The following is a 15,342-nucleotide window of genomic DNA, read 5'->3' on the forward strand; positions in this document are numbered from 1 at the left end:
CGCTGGATATTTCAAGATGCCTCCAGATCTATGTGGATAGATCCAGAGAGTTCAGGATAGATGAGAATCTCCTTATCCTGTTTGCCGGTAAGTCTAAAGGCCGTAAAGCATCTAAAGCCACCATTAGTCGCTGGATCAAGGAGGCCATTAGGGAAGCCTTTGTCTCCCAATCCTTAGATCCTCCCGAGTTTGTGAGAGCCCATTCTACTAGGGCGGTCTCCACCTCGGTTGCGGAAAGAAGCCTTCTCCCCTTAGAGTTGATCTGCAAGGTGGCCTCCTGGAGCTCTGAGTCAACCTTCATCTCCCATTATAGGATAGATGCTAGGATGGCAGAGTTTTCGGCTTTTGGGCAGACTGTTCTTAGTTCTGCCAGGCATGAGGACCCTCCCTAGGGGATTCTTCTTGCTATCTCCCCATCTGTGCTGCTGGTAGGACGTAAGGGAATCGTTAATTTCTAACGATAATTTGTTTTCCCTTAGTCCTAACAGCAGCACACAAATATCCCACCCTAGTTACATTATGCTTGTTAAAAACACGGTGGGCTGGGGGGTGATCTCCTCCTTTTCAGGGAGCTTAAGATCGTTTATTGGTTCTTGGGCTCATTAAAATTCCGCCGGTCCTACCAGTCCACAGGGGCAGTTAACCCCATCTGTGCTGCTGTTAGGACTAAGGGAAAACAAATTATCGTTAGAAATTAACGATTCCCCCTCATTCTAGTTACAGAACAACACTAGCAGAGTAGTAATGAAGAGGCAAAGACGTTAATGAATTTTTTAAAATACTGAAGGTGCTGGATTGAAAATCTTCTTTACAGTAATTAATGATTATCAATTTTTTTTTGAGTAATCTCTTGGCAACAATGAGAAAATACAAGTAAAACAGAATATAGAGCAAAATGGATATTTTTGATCATATCCAAGATTTAGCATTATACCCCAAGCCCAGTTCTGCTGCTGTAGCCTATACACAGTTTATTTGGCCTTACATACTTTTTCTAGAATCTATTTATGTACCTTATTACAGCCTAGTCTTAGTTTTCTGCTTGTGTTTTCAGGTTGCATAGCAACAGCTTGTCTTTGACTGAGCACCATTTTAGTATGTGTAGAAATGGTTACGGGCAGTTACATCTGCTGCAGAGTGACCTGACCTTGCCGTGCTAACGCTGGCTTGTTCAAGAGGTCACTTACGTGTAATGATTAGAGATGAGACAATTTCTTAAAAGATTCACTGAATTTCACAAAAAAATTTGCTTTCTGACAAATAATTTAATCATGAAATGCATTTTTTTTGTAAGTAGCGGATGCAATGATAGGGAGCTAAGGAAGGAGGAGAGGACAGTGAGTGGACTGTAGAAATGTAGCACTAGCACTGCCGGCTGCCGCACAACTTAAGGAGTGTCTGGAGAACATGAGGTAGGCGGACGCGGTGGAGGGGGCCGGAACGGGGGCGTAGCGGAGGCGGAGCCAGGCTGGCACCAGTGCCGCAGACCGCACTGCACTTGCCTCTGTGGAAATTAAAGAGAAGCGCCGTAATCTCGCACAGGTGCACTGGCAGAGGCATCGAAGTGCGCATGCACTGTCTTCCTGGCCTCTGCCTGTGCGCCTGTGCGAGATTACGCCGCTTCTCTTCAATTTCCACAGAGGCAAGTGCAGTTAATAAATTAGGTAGGAAGCGGCTCTTGGTGGGGGGGATATCTGTGGAGGACACTGAAGGGGGGGGGGATCTGTAGAGGACACTGAAGGGGGGATCTGTGGAGGACACTGAAGGGGGGAATCTGTGGAGGACACTGAAGGGGGGATCTGTGGAGGACACTGAAGGGGGGGATCTGTGGAGGACACTGAAGGGGGGGATCTGTGGAGGACACTGAAGGGGGGGATCTGTGGAGGACACTGAAGGGGGGGATCTGTGGAGGACTCTGAAGGGGGGATCTGTGGAGGACACTGAAGGGGGGATCTGTGGAGGACACTGAAGGGGGGGATCTGTGGAGGACACTGAAGGGGGGGATCTGTGGAGGACACTGAAGGGGGGATCTGTGGACGACACTGAAGGGGGGGATCTGTGGAGGACACTGAAGGGGGGATCTGTGGAGGACACTGAAGGGGGGATCTGTGGACGACACTGAAGGGGGGATCTGTGGACGACACTGAAGGGGGGATCTGTGGACGACACTGAAGGGGGGATCTGTGGACGACACTGAAGGGGGATCTGTGGACGACACTGAAGGGGGGATCTGTGGACGACACTGAAGGGGGATCTGTGGAGGACACTGAAGGGGGGATCTGTGGAGGACACTGAAGGGGGGATCTGTGGAGGACACTGAAGGGGGGATCTGTGGAGGACACTAAAGGGGGGATCTGTGGAGGACACTGAAGGGGGGGATCTGTGGAGGACACTGAAGGGGGGATCTGTGGAGGACACTGAAGGGGGGATCTGTGGAGGACACTGAAGGGGGGATCTGTGGAGGACACTGAAGGGGGGGTCTGTGGACGACACTGAAGGGGGGGTCTGTGGACGACACTGAAGGGGGGGATCTATTGGACGACACTTAGGGGGGGGGATCTGTGGATGACACTTGGGGGGGGGATCTGTGGACGACACTTAGGGGGATGTTCGGGTGGGAGGTCCTGGAGGGGTGTTTGGATGGGAGCTCTGGAAGGGGTGGGAGGTCCGATAGGTATGTGGGGGTGGGAGATCCGGGAGGACACTGAAGGGGGGGATCTGTGGAGGACACTGAAGGGGGGGATCTGTGGAGGACACTGAAGGGGGGGATCTGTGGAGGACTCTGAAGGGGGGATCTGTGGAGGACACTGAAGGGGGGATCTGTGGAGGACACTGAAGGGGGGGATCTGTGGAGGACACTGAAGGGGGGATCTGTGGAGGACACTGAAGGGGGGGATCTGTGGACGACACTGAAGGGGGGGATCTGTGGAGGAAACTGAAGGGGGGATCTGTGGAGGACACTGAAGGGGGGATCTGTGGACGACACTGAAGGGGGGATCTGTGGACGACACTGAAGGGGGGATCTGTGGACGACACTGAAGGGGGGATCTGTGGACGACACTGAAGGGGGGATCTGTGGACGACACTGAAGGGGGGATCTGTGGACGACACTGAAGGGGGATCTGTGGAGGACACTGAAGGGGGGATCTGTGGAGGACACTGAAGGGGGGATCTGTGGAGGACACTGAAGGGGGATCTGTGGAGGACACTAAAGGGGGGATCTGTGGAGGACACTGAAGGGGGGGATCTGTGGAGGACACTGAAGGGGGGATCTGTGGAGGACACTGAAGGGGGGATCTGTGGAGGACACTGAAGGGGGGATCTGTGGAGGACACTGAAGGGGGGATCTGTGGAGGACACTGAAGGGGGGGTCTGTGGACGACACTGAAGGGGGGGTCTGTGGACGACACTGAAGGGGGGGATCTATTGGACGACACTTAGGGGGGGGGATCTGTGGATGACACTTGGGGGGGGGGGATCTGTGGACGACACTTAGGGGGATGTTCGGGTGGGAGGTCCTGGAGGGGTGTTTGGATGGGAGCTCTGGAAGGGGTGGGAGGTCCGATAGGTATGTGGGGGTGGGAGATCCGGGAGGGGGGGCCCATATTTTTTTTTGCTATGGGGCCCAGTCATTTCTAGCTACGCCCCTGCTCGGATATTAAATAAGCCAGCACCTCATCTGCAGACAGCTGTTTTGGGGTGATTGCCCCTCACCAGTGCAGAGCAGAGAGTACTAGCTTAACTGATTGAGAGGCCTGTAAGTCAGTTCAGTCCCTCTTATGTTTTTTGGTCAGAGAAAATACCGCAGCATGCTGCAGTTTTCTCTCCGCCCCAAAATCCTAAACACTTGCCAGAATGCCGGAGACGGCATTAATCTCCATTGAAATGTATTAATGCCGGATCCGTACTTTCCGTCCACGCATGCGCAGGCCATTAAATCTGTGAAAAAATAAATACTGTATCCGTTTTTCCAGATGACAACCGGAAAGACGGATCTGGTATTGCAATGCATTTGTGAGACGGATCCGCATCCGGATCCGTCTCACAAATGCATTTGTTTGCGTCCAGATTGCCGGATCCAGCAGGCAGTTCTGGCGATGGAACTGCCGGCAGGAATCCTCTGCCGCATGTGTGAAAGTAACCTTACACAGCCACTTGGTATGTAGCTGGCTCAGCTGCTCAGTTTTAAAAAAGATGTAAAAAACAACAATTTTATGTCAAGACGCAGAGGCTCATATTGCTTAACCCTTTCTTTACTGTCCACCAATAGCAGCAAAGAATGCAAACAGTAGGAAAATGGTAACCATAGTGATAGACCACTCCCATACCAAGTCCCAGTATAATAGACAGCACCTCCCCATACAATTCCTCTTTCTTTGCTGCTACCAAACAGATAAGTACATGACTAATTTATTTCCATATATCTTTTCCGATTGTGAATTTTTATTGGGTATGTTATTCCTGACTCCAGGGTCCCTGACCCCCCTGGGTATTATTATCTCTATCTCTTATCTTTTCTCCGTTCGCCTTATCCTCTCAGGCTGACTGTGACTCCATTGCTCCTTCTCCTGTCTTTTTGGCGTCCTTTGCGCCTGTTTTTTTTCCAGCCATTCGGCTTATTCTTCACATAACCTTTTCTTTTTTCGTTAGTTTCACTGACTTACAGCCTTGTTCGCCTCTTTACTGCGTTCAACAAATTTTATTTGAACGGCCGGCTTATTCTTCTGTTTCCTTCTATTGCTTCGTCTATTTATTTCGACTAATTTTTTGAATTTTGCAGCGAATCTAGCGAGATTCCGACGGCCATTTCTAACATCCTATCTTTCAGTCTCTTTGTTATTCCTCGTGTCCTCTTCGTATCTACCCGTCTGGGCCCTGGTGAGCTCCCTAACTTTACACTTTAATAGGTAACTAGTCTGGAGTGATTAACTCCTGCTAGCCTGTGCTATCCCTGTCTTTTAGTTTTCGCTCTCTAATCCCTGCAGCATATATTACTTTTTATATTACTATTTTATATTTGGTGTCATTGGGATAAATCTTACAGCAATTTTATTATGCCCAAATCCAAAGTGCTTTCCACCACCCTGTCCCCTGGGGAAATGGATTTACCCCATGTGTTGGATAACCCCCCCCACCCCCCGGCCAGCTTGGGTCCCCCTTCCTCTGCAGGTGACCCTATGTCTGTACATGATGATGCCCAATCTCTGACACTACAGCGCCAATCCAGGCAATTAAACCCTCCTGCCTCCAGAAACAATACGACTGGTGTGACTATTTCCACCCATGACAGCGTGCCTATGTCACGCAAGAGAGCCTTTCCGCGCCAGGCAGAATGGGGGCGGAAGTGGAAATGTGCTAGAGCACAACAAGAGTGACTCCGACTCAGAAATCGGGTCTTGTGAGGAGGCTGATGCTGAGACTGTACGTGACTCCAATGATGAGAATGGTGGACGGGACACTGACCCTTTTGCCTCTGCCCTATCAGGTTTGGTAATGAGCGGCTCTTGCAGCAACTCCCCCGCCCTCATGGATCCATCTGGGGAACCTATGTTTGATCCGGATGCTCTCCATCACCCGAGGTTGGCAGAATGGCTCCCAGCGGACCATGTGGCAAAGTACCTTGAGAACTGGGTACTGTGCTCCCTTAGCAAGGTGGCACGCAATAAACTCAGGGAAGAATGTCCTAGACCCCTGGTTCCCAATAGAGTCTGTGAGACCCCCATTGTAGATCCAATGACCCAGTTTCTTTCCAAGATGGGATGGAATTCCCGCAAGGGTCTGGATTCCGCACTAAAGTCATGCCAAGGCAAACACCTGGCTGGGTGCAGAGGGTCCAGGCAGGTCGACCCAGAAGAACTCCGTGGCTGGGTGCAGAGGGTGCATAACAGGCAGTGTGAACACCTCCCTGTCTATAGAGCGGCGAAAAGCCATTCTCTTTAAAATTGAGCCCAAACTGGCTAACCTTGCCCTCACTGAGGCGGGCAAAGACGCCGAGGGCCTGTTATTTTGTAAATCCTTTATAAAGGATCTGGGGTGCTTTGTAGGTGCTTTTACAGCCTTAGACAAGGCTGAATCCTCTATGAAGAGGGTATTTCAGAGACAAGTCTCTACAAGGGCCGGCCATTTCAGGTGCCGTCTGTCCGGCCAGTCTAATTACCACACGCGCGGATTGGGACGAGGCTCCTACAACCAGAGCCCATCCTACCAGGAGGCGAGACACCAGTCCCCTTTCTTCCCCTCTCGTGGAAGACCATGGCGCTCCAGAGACTTCAGAGGGAACCCCGGTTCCAGATGCCCTTATGGTAAGATTACATCTACCTCATGCTTTTTCGAATATCTATGTAGGGGGCAGACTCCGTCATTTTTTCCAAGCCTGGTTAGACATCACATCAGATGCCTGGGTTCTGTCCACAGTCAGGGGGTTTCACATAGAGTTGGTCGACACCCCGTGTCATATTCCTCCCCCTCACCCTATTGTACTTTCAGGGACAGACCACGCCTTAATAGACAAGGAGCTATTGGCCCTCCACACGAAAGGGGCGATAAAATGGGCCCCTATGTCCCCCACTGGGGTTCTCAGCAACACCTTCCTTGTAGAAAAGAAAGGCGGGCAGATGCGCCCAGTTATCAACCTCCGGGCCCTGAACACTCTGGTGCGCTACCCCCACTTCAAGATGGAGGGCATTCATCTCATGCGTGATTTACTCCTTCAGGGAGACTGGATGGCAAAATTGGACCTCAAGGACGCATACTTGATGGTCCCAGTGACCGAGACTTCCAGGGACTTACTACGCTTTATCTGGAAAGACGACACTTGGTGCTTCGCATGCCTCCCTTTTGGACTCTCGTCCGCTCCATGGTGCTTCACAAAATTGATGCTCCCTGCCATGGCTTGGTTGCGCAGTCGAGGAGTACTGACTGATAGTCTATTTGGATGACATCCTCCTCATGGCACAGGACCGCTCGATCTTACTGAAACACCTACAGTGGACGATGGATTTCCTCTCTCGTCTGGGTTTCCACCTCAATTGGGAAAAATCCTGCCTGTCCCCCTCCCAACGCATGGAGTTCCTCGGGTTCAAGGTGGACTCAGAAGCAGAATCTCTCAGCCTCCCTTCGGCCAAGATACGCTCCATCCGCAAGGAACTAAGCCGCACCCTAGCGTGTCCCCAGCTGTCGCTGCATCACCTGGCACGGATCATCGGCCTATTGCCCTCCTCAATCCAGGCAGTGCTTCCAGCCCCTCTCCATTATCTTGCCCTCCAACGCCTGAAGATCGCAAATCTTTGCAAGGGGGCATCATATGCAGACATGGTCTCTCTGGATTCGTAAACCCGAGATGAGCTGACCTGGTGGATCCACAATCTATCCGCTTGGAATGACAAAGCCATTCAGACACAATTCAGACGCAAGTTTCCTCCATTGGGGGGCCCACTGCAACAGTGTGACTACCAGGGGACACTGGTCGGAGGATGAATCCCGTCTCCACATCAATGCCCTGGAACTCCTGGCCAGCTCCTTCACAATCTGGGGCTTTACGAACGAGACCACCAGTACGTGCATCAGACTGCGCATGGACAACAACTCAGCAGTTCGCTATGTCAATCACATGGGCGGCATGTGTTCGGCGATGCTGGCCCACTTGGCAAAGAACTTCTGGACCTATTGTCTAACCAGGAATCTAATCGTCTAGGAGGAATACCTTCCCGGTCTCCACAACTCACGCTATCTATCGGACAGCAGCGATTGGAAATTGGATCTAGAGGCTTTCTTGGCTATCTCGTCTTTCTGGGGACCTTTTGCCATCGACCTCTTTGCTTCCCGGCTCAACGCCCAGCTACCTATGTTCTACAGCTGGCTCCCAGACGCGGAAGCAGTGGACGCCTTCCTGCAAGACTAGACCGGCTCGCCCCTTTACGCCTTCCCTACTTTTGCCATAGCCCCTCGGGTTCTACTCCAAGTACGATGCCAGATGGCCGACCTGGTCCTGCTGGCCCCACTCTGGGGAACCCAATCATGGTTCCCACAGCTCCTGGAACTGGCGATAGACGTACCCAGACTTCTGCTAGCCTACCAGGATCTTCTGATGGGCTCATTGGGCCAACAACACCCCCTCCTACTAGACAGGTCGTTGCTGCTAATCGCATGGAGTATTTCGGGGGCCCCTGGGAAATCCAAGGAGTTTCGGACACACCTAGACGCCTCCTGGCTGACGCATGGGCTCCCGGCACTAGACGATCATATGGGGCAGCCTGGAGAGCTTGGTCTGGCTGGTGCCTGGCTCGGGACTTGGATCCCGTTTCGACCCCTTGGTGTGCCGCTTACTTCGGGGTTCACGCCTATCGCATCCCCCCAGACCTCGATACTCGGCTACATGGGATGTTTCCTGTGTCTTGTCGCTGTTTACTTCCTGGCCTTCGACAGCTGTTGGCCTAATTGGTTTCCCTGTTCTGCCTCATTTCCTGAAAACGGGTCTCGGCTGTACAGGCCCTGGACTACGATGCGAGGTCTTTCATCCCGGATGGAGTGACCTTTAACATCTCCAGATGCACTAAGACAGCTTTACGTTTGGTCTTGTATCCGAGTTTTCCAACTTCCCCGCCGTTGTGCTCAGTGACCTGTTTCAGGGAATATGAACTTCGGACGAAAGCCCATCGCCCATGAAATTGGTGATGTCACTGGCCGGCGTGGATACATCCATATTTAGCGCTCACTCCGCAAGAGGGGCATCCGCCACGTCCATGGTGGCTTCGTGAGCACGTCTGGAAGACCTTATGAGGATGGCGGACTGGTCCCGCGAATCCACCTTCAGAGAATTTTACTTTCGACCTCCGCCACATGTTTTCTCTTCTGGTTTTGATCAGCTTTAAACTTGCAATATGAGCCTCCGTGTCTTGACATAAAATTACATGATTTTGCTATTTCACAATGTAAAGTCATGATTTTATGAAAGACACGGAGGCGAGTATTGTCTCATCCTATTAATTTTCTATAATTGTATTCCCCCCCTGTTGTTTTTATATCTTAGGTTGGTAAGTATTGCATTGAGCTCTGCATGATATGGCCTATTAGGTGCATCGGAACTGTTAACGTTATGTTTGCCTGGTGGTTCCTTGTCTGACATTATGGGCACCGTGTTGTTTCAGTTTTTTAAATACATTATGTCTGGGCAGACGCAATTGGTTTAAGTACTGCTTTAACATTTGGGTTAATGTTTTTTTAATATCTCCACAGATTGATTCTGCGCTGTTGGTCTTTATAGAGACCTTCGCTTCTTCCCAAGACTTCACCACATTGTCTGGAGATCTATGGATGCTGCTGTGATGGACTACCTGTTGTTGAGGCTTTGTCACCCTTTAATGGTTTAGTCCCAGTACACAGATGGTTCCTGATAAGTATCCGGCTGTATTTTGGGATGGTTGGTTCTACGGTGTTCTGGACTGTTCTTCGGTTCCCGTTTGGTGTTGCATCTCCAAAGAAAGAGGAATTGTATGGGGAGGTGCTGTCTATTATACTGGGACTTGGTATGGAAGTGGTCTATCAATATGGTTACCATTTTCCTACTGTTTGTATTCTTTGCTGCTATTGGTGGACAGTAAAGAAAGGGTTAAGCAATACTCGTCTCCGTGGCTTTCATAACATCATGACTTTACGTCATGAAATAGCAAAATCATGTAACTAATATTTAAAATAAAAATGAAACCTTTCCCATTTAATGAGTAAATTTATTGTCTAAACATAAAAAATAAATCCAGTATTGCCACGTCTATAAAAGCCTGAACTATTAAGATACTGCTTAATTTATCACAATTAATACAGTAAACTAAATAACTAGAATTTGGAAACAGATTCAGAGAGCATACACTATCCCCAGCAACCAAAGAGGCAGAATGCTTGGATTTTCAAAGGCTTATTACTACTAGGTCACTTTAGGAGTCCTATTACTACTGGGGGCACTTTGGGAAGCTTTATCACTACTGAGGGCACTATGGGGCATTATTAGTACTAGAGGTACAGGTGGGGGCATATTATTATTATTGGGCACAGTACACTGAGTAATGAGGGCATTCTGTGAGTTGATTACAATTAGTAAGGCTTTAGGGAGCACTATTCGTTACAGTGGGGACTAGCTGTATGGTACTGTTATTTTTTTGGTATAGCATATTAGGGGAAATTAGGGCGCACATTGGGCATTATATTGTTGGTAGCAGCAGGATGCTACTGTTTGGGCACCAGGAGGGGGAGGATGATAGAAACATAATATAAGATGTCTGTGTGGCAAACTCTACAGAGACAAGACATGGCTGAAAGGTCTGCATGGCAATCTGGGCCAAATGGAGAAGATGAGGAAAAATTACTTGTCTAATGGAGTGAGGGGGGATGGGTCTTGTGCAACGGGCGACCTCCACCCAGGGCCCTCTATATATATTTTAAAAAAAATGCGTCCCAGGTTTAGAAATGCTGAGTATTATAGTGCGGCCTAAGATGTCTCTTATTGTGTGTCACAGTGCTCCTACCTGGGTATGGCTGGACCCCAGGCTTTGGCTCCGAAGGAATAAATAGGGGGAATAACTGAGGGATTTGAAGAAATAACTCGAGTCCAGACCTTGAGATAAAGTTCAATGGCAGCTTTACTTGAATAAACGTTTTTCCAAACAGTTTCAGGCTTTGTCTTGGTTCCAGCAGGCTTTAGCATCAAACTGGCAGGCAAATTCAACTCTGCTATGTCTCTTTTTCTCCCTGACTCTGCTGTACTGACAGGCTGACTGAATAACTCAGCTTCTTCTTGATGCTGCACTCCTTCTCTGTAGTCTGACTCTAGGTTATGCCAGGGAACTTTTCTCCTGGCTCCTGAGGTTTTAAGCTTTGACCTCCATGGCCGGCAGAGCTTAAGGTGCTCTGGCTGGCATGGGCACGTATAGCAGAAACGTGCCCCTGCACGCCCTTACCCTAGCTGGGGGTAAACTAGACTGGAACTAACTGGTCCCCACCCTTCCTGAAGGAAGTAGGACAAGCCCACTTCTCTCCAGAGGGGAGGGGGGGGGGGGTTAGAATGGAATGGAAAGCTCCATTCTACCTAAATACAGCTCTGCCATGTTTGCTGCCACCTGCTGGTGAACCAGGTACATTACACGAACACAACAGTTGCAAACAGATTAGGAATGCACAGTCGACCCGGACAAAATACATAGATGAAATTGGTGTTAGCCCAATAAAGACAGCATCAAGGTGTAGAAGTGGTAACACCACTCTGGGGTGCTACATACCCTCTTACTTAAAACAAAGCCGCCATCAGCTTGTGCTTGGGTACCCAAGGGGAAATTAAAGTGCTGCATGAGACTATTTTCTATTACATACATACATAGATTGACATAGCAACAGCTACCACTAGGTTCCTTCTGGCCGTATGTGTAGGGTGTCTATTCACAGTTTGCCCTTCTCTGTAATAACTAAAGAACCAAAAAGACTGCACAAAGTACTTAAATACTCCACGACATGGCCACAGTCGTATATATGGAGTTTGGGGGTATCATGTACTGTAATCCCTCCACGATACTATGAGATGCCCGCAAATAAAAGGGTGGCTTCATCCTGTAATTCCTTCCCAGCACCAAGGGTCAAATAAAACTTTTTGCACGGTCACCTTGATGACTAAACAGGTAGCTAAACATATTTCCTTAAGGCTGCACACAAGGCCTTAGGACATCTAGAACTAGGAGAAGGAACCTGTTTACTCTCCATAGCTCCCATGAGGGATACTCCCTTTAAACACACATTAGCAGTGGGGTTACCCTTGATGGTGTTAGATCTGCTTGTGACTTACTACTTGGTCCCCCTTGTGTAGCAACAATCCAATACAAACCTAGGCTTTCTAAGCTAACACAAGGTAACATAAGAATCATTGGTTTTAACGTCCTCAGAGGCAGTCCATATGAGCATTAGAATAAGGTACTAGCTATTTAACTAACAAGATTAAGTCCAAAGTCCATTTGAAGTGCATTGTACTTGTAAAAGAGTCCATACAATGGGTAAAGTGCTTAAACATTGGGACCCTAGCAATGCCTCTGCTAAACACTGTAAGGCTAGGTTCACACCTGAGCGTTTTACAGCGCGTTCCTACGTGCTGTAAAACGCTCAACAGGCAAAAACCAATGTTTCCCTATGGGCATGGTTCTCACCTGAGCGTTTTACAGTGCGTACGAACGCGCTGTAAAACGCCCTATGCCCTAAGAAGTACAGAAGCTTCTTTGGGGTGTATTGTCGCGCGTATTGTGGCAGTTTTTCATTGGATGCCTCTGTGGTTAATCACACAAACGCGCGTACTACGCGCATTTCCAAAATACAAAAACGCCCAAAAATACGCCTCAAAAACGCCCGATAAAAACCATCTGTAAAAAGCGCTTATCGAATACGCTCAGGTGTGAACCCAGCCTTAGTATACAGGAGAGGAAGAGGCAGCAAGGAAATTCCTATTGTTCATAACAAAAACATCTAATAAATAATGAGACTATTGTGGCATATTTAATAAAGAACACAGTGTAGGAAAAAAATTATTATGATGTCATTACAGTAGAACATGTATTAATTATAACATTAGTAGAACGCGTATTAATTATAACATTGTCTTTTGACATGATCACAGTAGAATACAATGTATAAATAAGAATATCATCTACTGGGACATTATTCAGTTACAGCTTAGCTTGTTAAGGAATGACATGCATTTGTGACATCATCAAAATAGATGACATAGTGGCAGCTGTGGATATTGTGTTTTTGGATTTTGAAAAGACATTGATACTGTCATGTAGTATATGATGTCTGATTTTCATTTTTTACATTAGTCATGGGATAACCACTTTAGCTTATTTATTAATGATCTAGGGGATGGGGTTAATAGCACTGTTTCTATTTTTGTAGATAAAACCCAGTATATGAAGTACTGTGCAGTCTATGGAAGATGTCTAAAAACTACAAGCTAAATTGGACATTATGAATGCTTGAACATCCATTTGACAAATTTAATTTAATGTGAATAAATGTATCTGGGTATTCATAATCAACATTAAAGATGAGCAAATCAATTCTGATTATGGTTACTGCATAAATCGCTCAAAATGAAATCCGCCATTTTACATATCAGAATACAGGGAAAATGAGAAGATGAAGAAGGTGGGTCACACTTAGAATCACTGCACACTTCACTTATTTGGATAGTCAAGGGGCCAAAACTGACCACATAACTCAAGTATGAACTCAGCCTTACAGGTCGATGTTAGCGCCAATAACAAGCGCACTCCTTTTACACCGTCGCCAGCGGATTCCACATAGATGTCTACAGAACCTGTTCTATTAAACGCTTATACAAGTGGAGCCCCCTGACAGAGTGCAGAGGGTGTCAGCAGTAAGTTTGTGTGGATGTCACTGATTATTTTGCCCTTCCTCTGATCTGTCAGAACAATAACCCACAAAAAACGGATCCTGTCTGTGGAGCATCCACCTTCACTCGGTCAGCATTCGGTCAGTAATCCATCAGTATTGCTAATGCCCCAAAAAATGAAGTGGATCCAAAACAGAGATGACACATGAACGGAATATCACATGAACTGAATATTTGCATGTCTTCTGTGTTTTGTACCTACTCCTGCTTTTGGCTACCAAATCACAAGCCAATTCTGATGGGACCATACAAGCTTTACAGCTGCTACACAAACTGGATCCAATGTGCGTCTCATTTTACCTTTCTTCTGACAGATCAGAGGAAGGGTCAAATAAATGATGATGTCAGCCAAGCCAAAATGGCTAAATAGTGGCCCAGCAATGAAGAGGGTTGGAACAGCATAAAAAGTCAACGGAGTGGCCCTATGACATAGTGGTGAGGTGAAAGCAGCATGAGGAGACCACAGAAAGGCCAAATGACAGAGTCTGTAGGTGGCGGCAGCATTATGAGGCCACAGAGTGGCACAATGACAGAGTGAGAAGTTGGCGGCAGCATGAGAAGACCACAGAGTGGCAAGGTGACATAGTGGTGAGGTGAAAGCAACATGAGGAGACCCCAGAGTGGCCTAATCACAGAGTCTGTAGGTTGTGGCAGCGTCAGGAGGCCACAGAGTGGCACAGTGACATAGTGTTGTTGTGGAAATTTTATTATGCGGACATTTTATCTTAGGATGTGTGTGTGTTTTATAGATTGTCATCATGTCTCTCAGTGGTAATGGTAGATTATTGTATACATGTGTTTGTTAGCTGGCTATGTTATTCTAAATGATGGTGTCTTGTCTTCCTATGTCATCACTTCCTGTATGTCATCACTTCCTGCATCCTTGTCTTGGTCCAGCCCCTTTTACACCTTTTGTTAGTTAATAAAAGTGAACACACTGAGCAGGGCGGGAGGTGTGCTCAGCAAGAATTCAATCAAGATGGTAGCACCTGGGTCTTTCTCTAACTGCAACTGATGGAGAATGGATTTACCTTTTTCCTTACACAAACTTTGATGCGAGCTGATTACAATTATTAATTTTTCTACAACAGATGGTGAGCTCAGGAAGGAAATAATTTTTTTCCCCTGTTATCAGCAGTACTTAAAGGAGACACAGTTTAATTTTCAAAAAGCAAAAAAGGCCGTCATAAGGTAATATCCTTTTCCTTACTCTCATTTTTGAGAAAGTTTTGCTCTAAAATCTATTTAAAGAACCTTTTTTGGTGTATGTGGTTGTTGTCTGCTGCATCAAGGGGTGTAGGGATAAGGTAAGTGTTTTTCCATTGTGTAGTTTTTGATGGATCTGAGTTGATTGTATGATGAGATTGTACAATGATGAGCAGTACAAGGAATTGTGTTTTTTTGTAACTTCTTTTCGTGTTTGTACATTAGAGACAGCATTTAGAGTGTTTTTATATTGTTAGCCTGTAAATCACCCACAGAGTGGAGGTTTTGCTCCGGTTTCAGGGGGTAGGGAACATAGGGAAATATAAAAACTGTTTTTTATTGCTGGATATTGTAGACACTATCTTGATTTCCTTTGTGTGATGACCATGTGCTTGTCGGCCATCTTTACCATGCTTGTCGGCCATCTTTAAGTTTGTCGGCCATCTTAGTTAGTTTGCTATGGAAAGCGATTTGATTGTTTTTGCCTGAAATGTTAGTTTTGTCGAATAGTTATCTTGTCTTTTTGTAACCTTTCTATGTACAGTTTGATTTTGTTTTGATAAGTTTTGTGCTGGATATCGGTTGAGTGTTCGGTTATGTTATAGCGCAGTGACCAGTCTGATACAGGAATCATTGTGTGAGCATTAGTGGCAGTTTAGTGGTGAAATCGTCCTATAGTTGATGATTCTGCTTAA

Source organism: Bufo gargarizans, chromosome 7, assembly GCF_014858855.1.
Source record: "Bufo gargarizans isolate SCDJY-AF-19 chromosome 7, ASM1485885v1, whole genome shotgun sequence".
Taxonomy (NCBI): domain Eukaryota; kingdom Metazoa; phylum Chordata; class Amphibia; order Anura; family Bufonidae; genus Bufo; species Bufo gargarizans.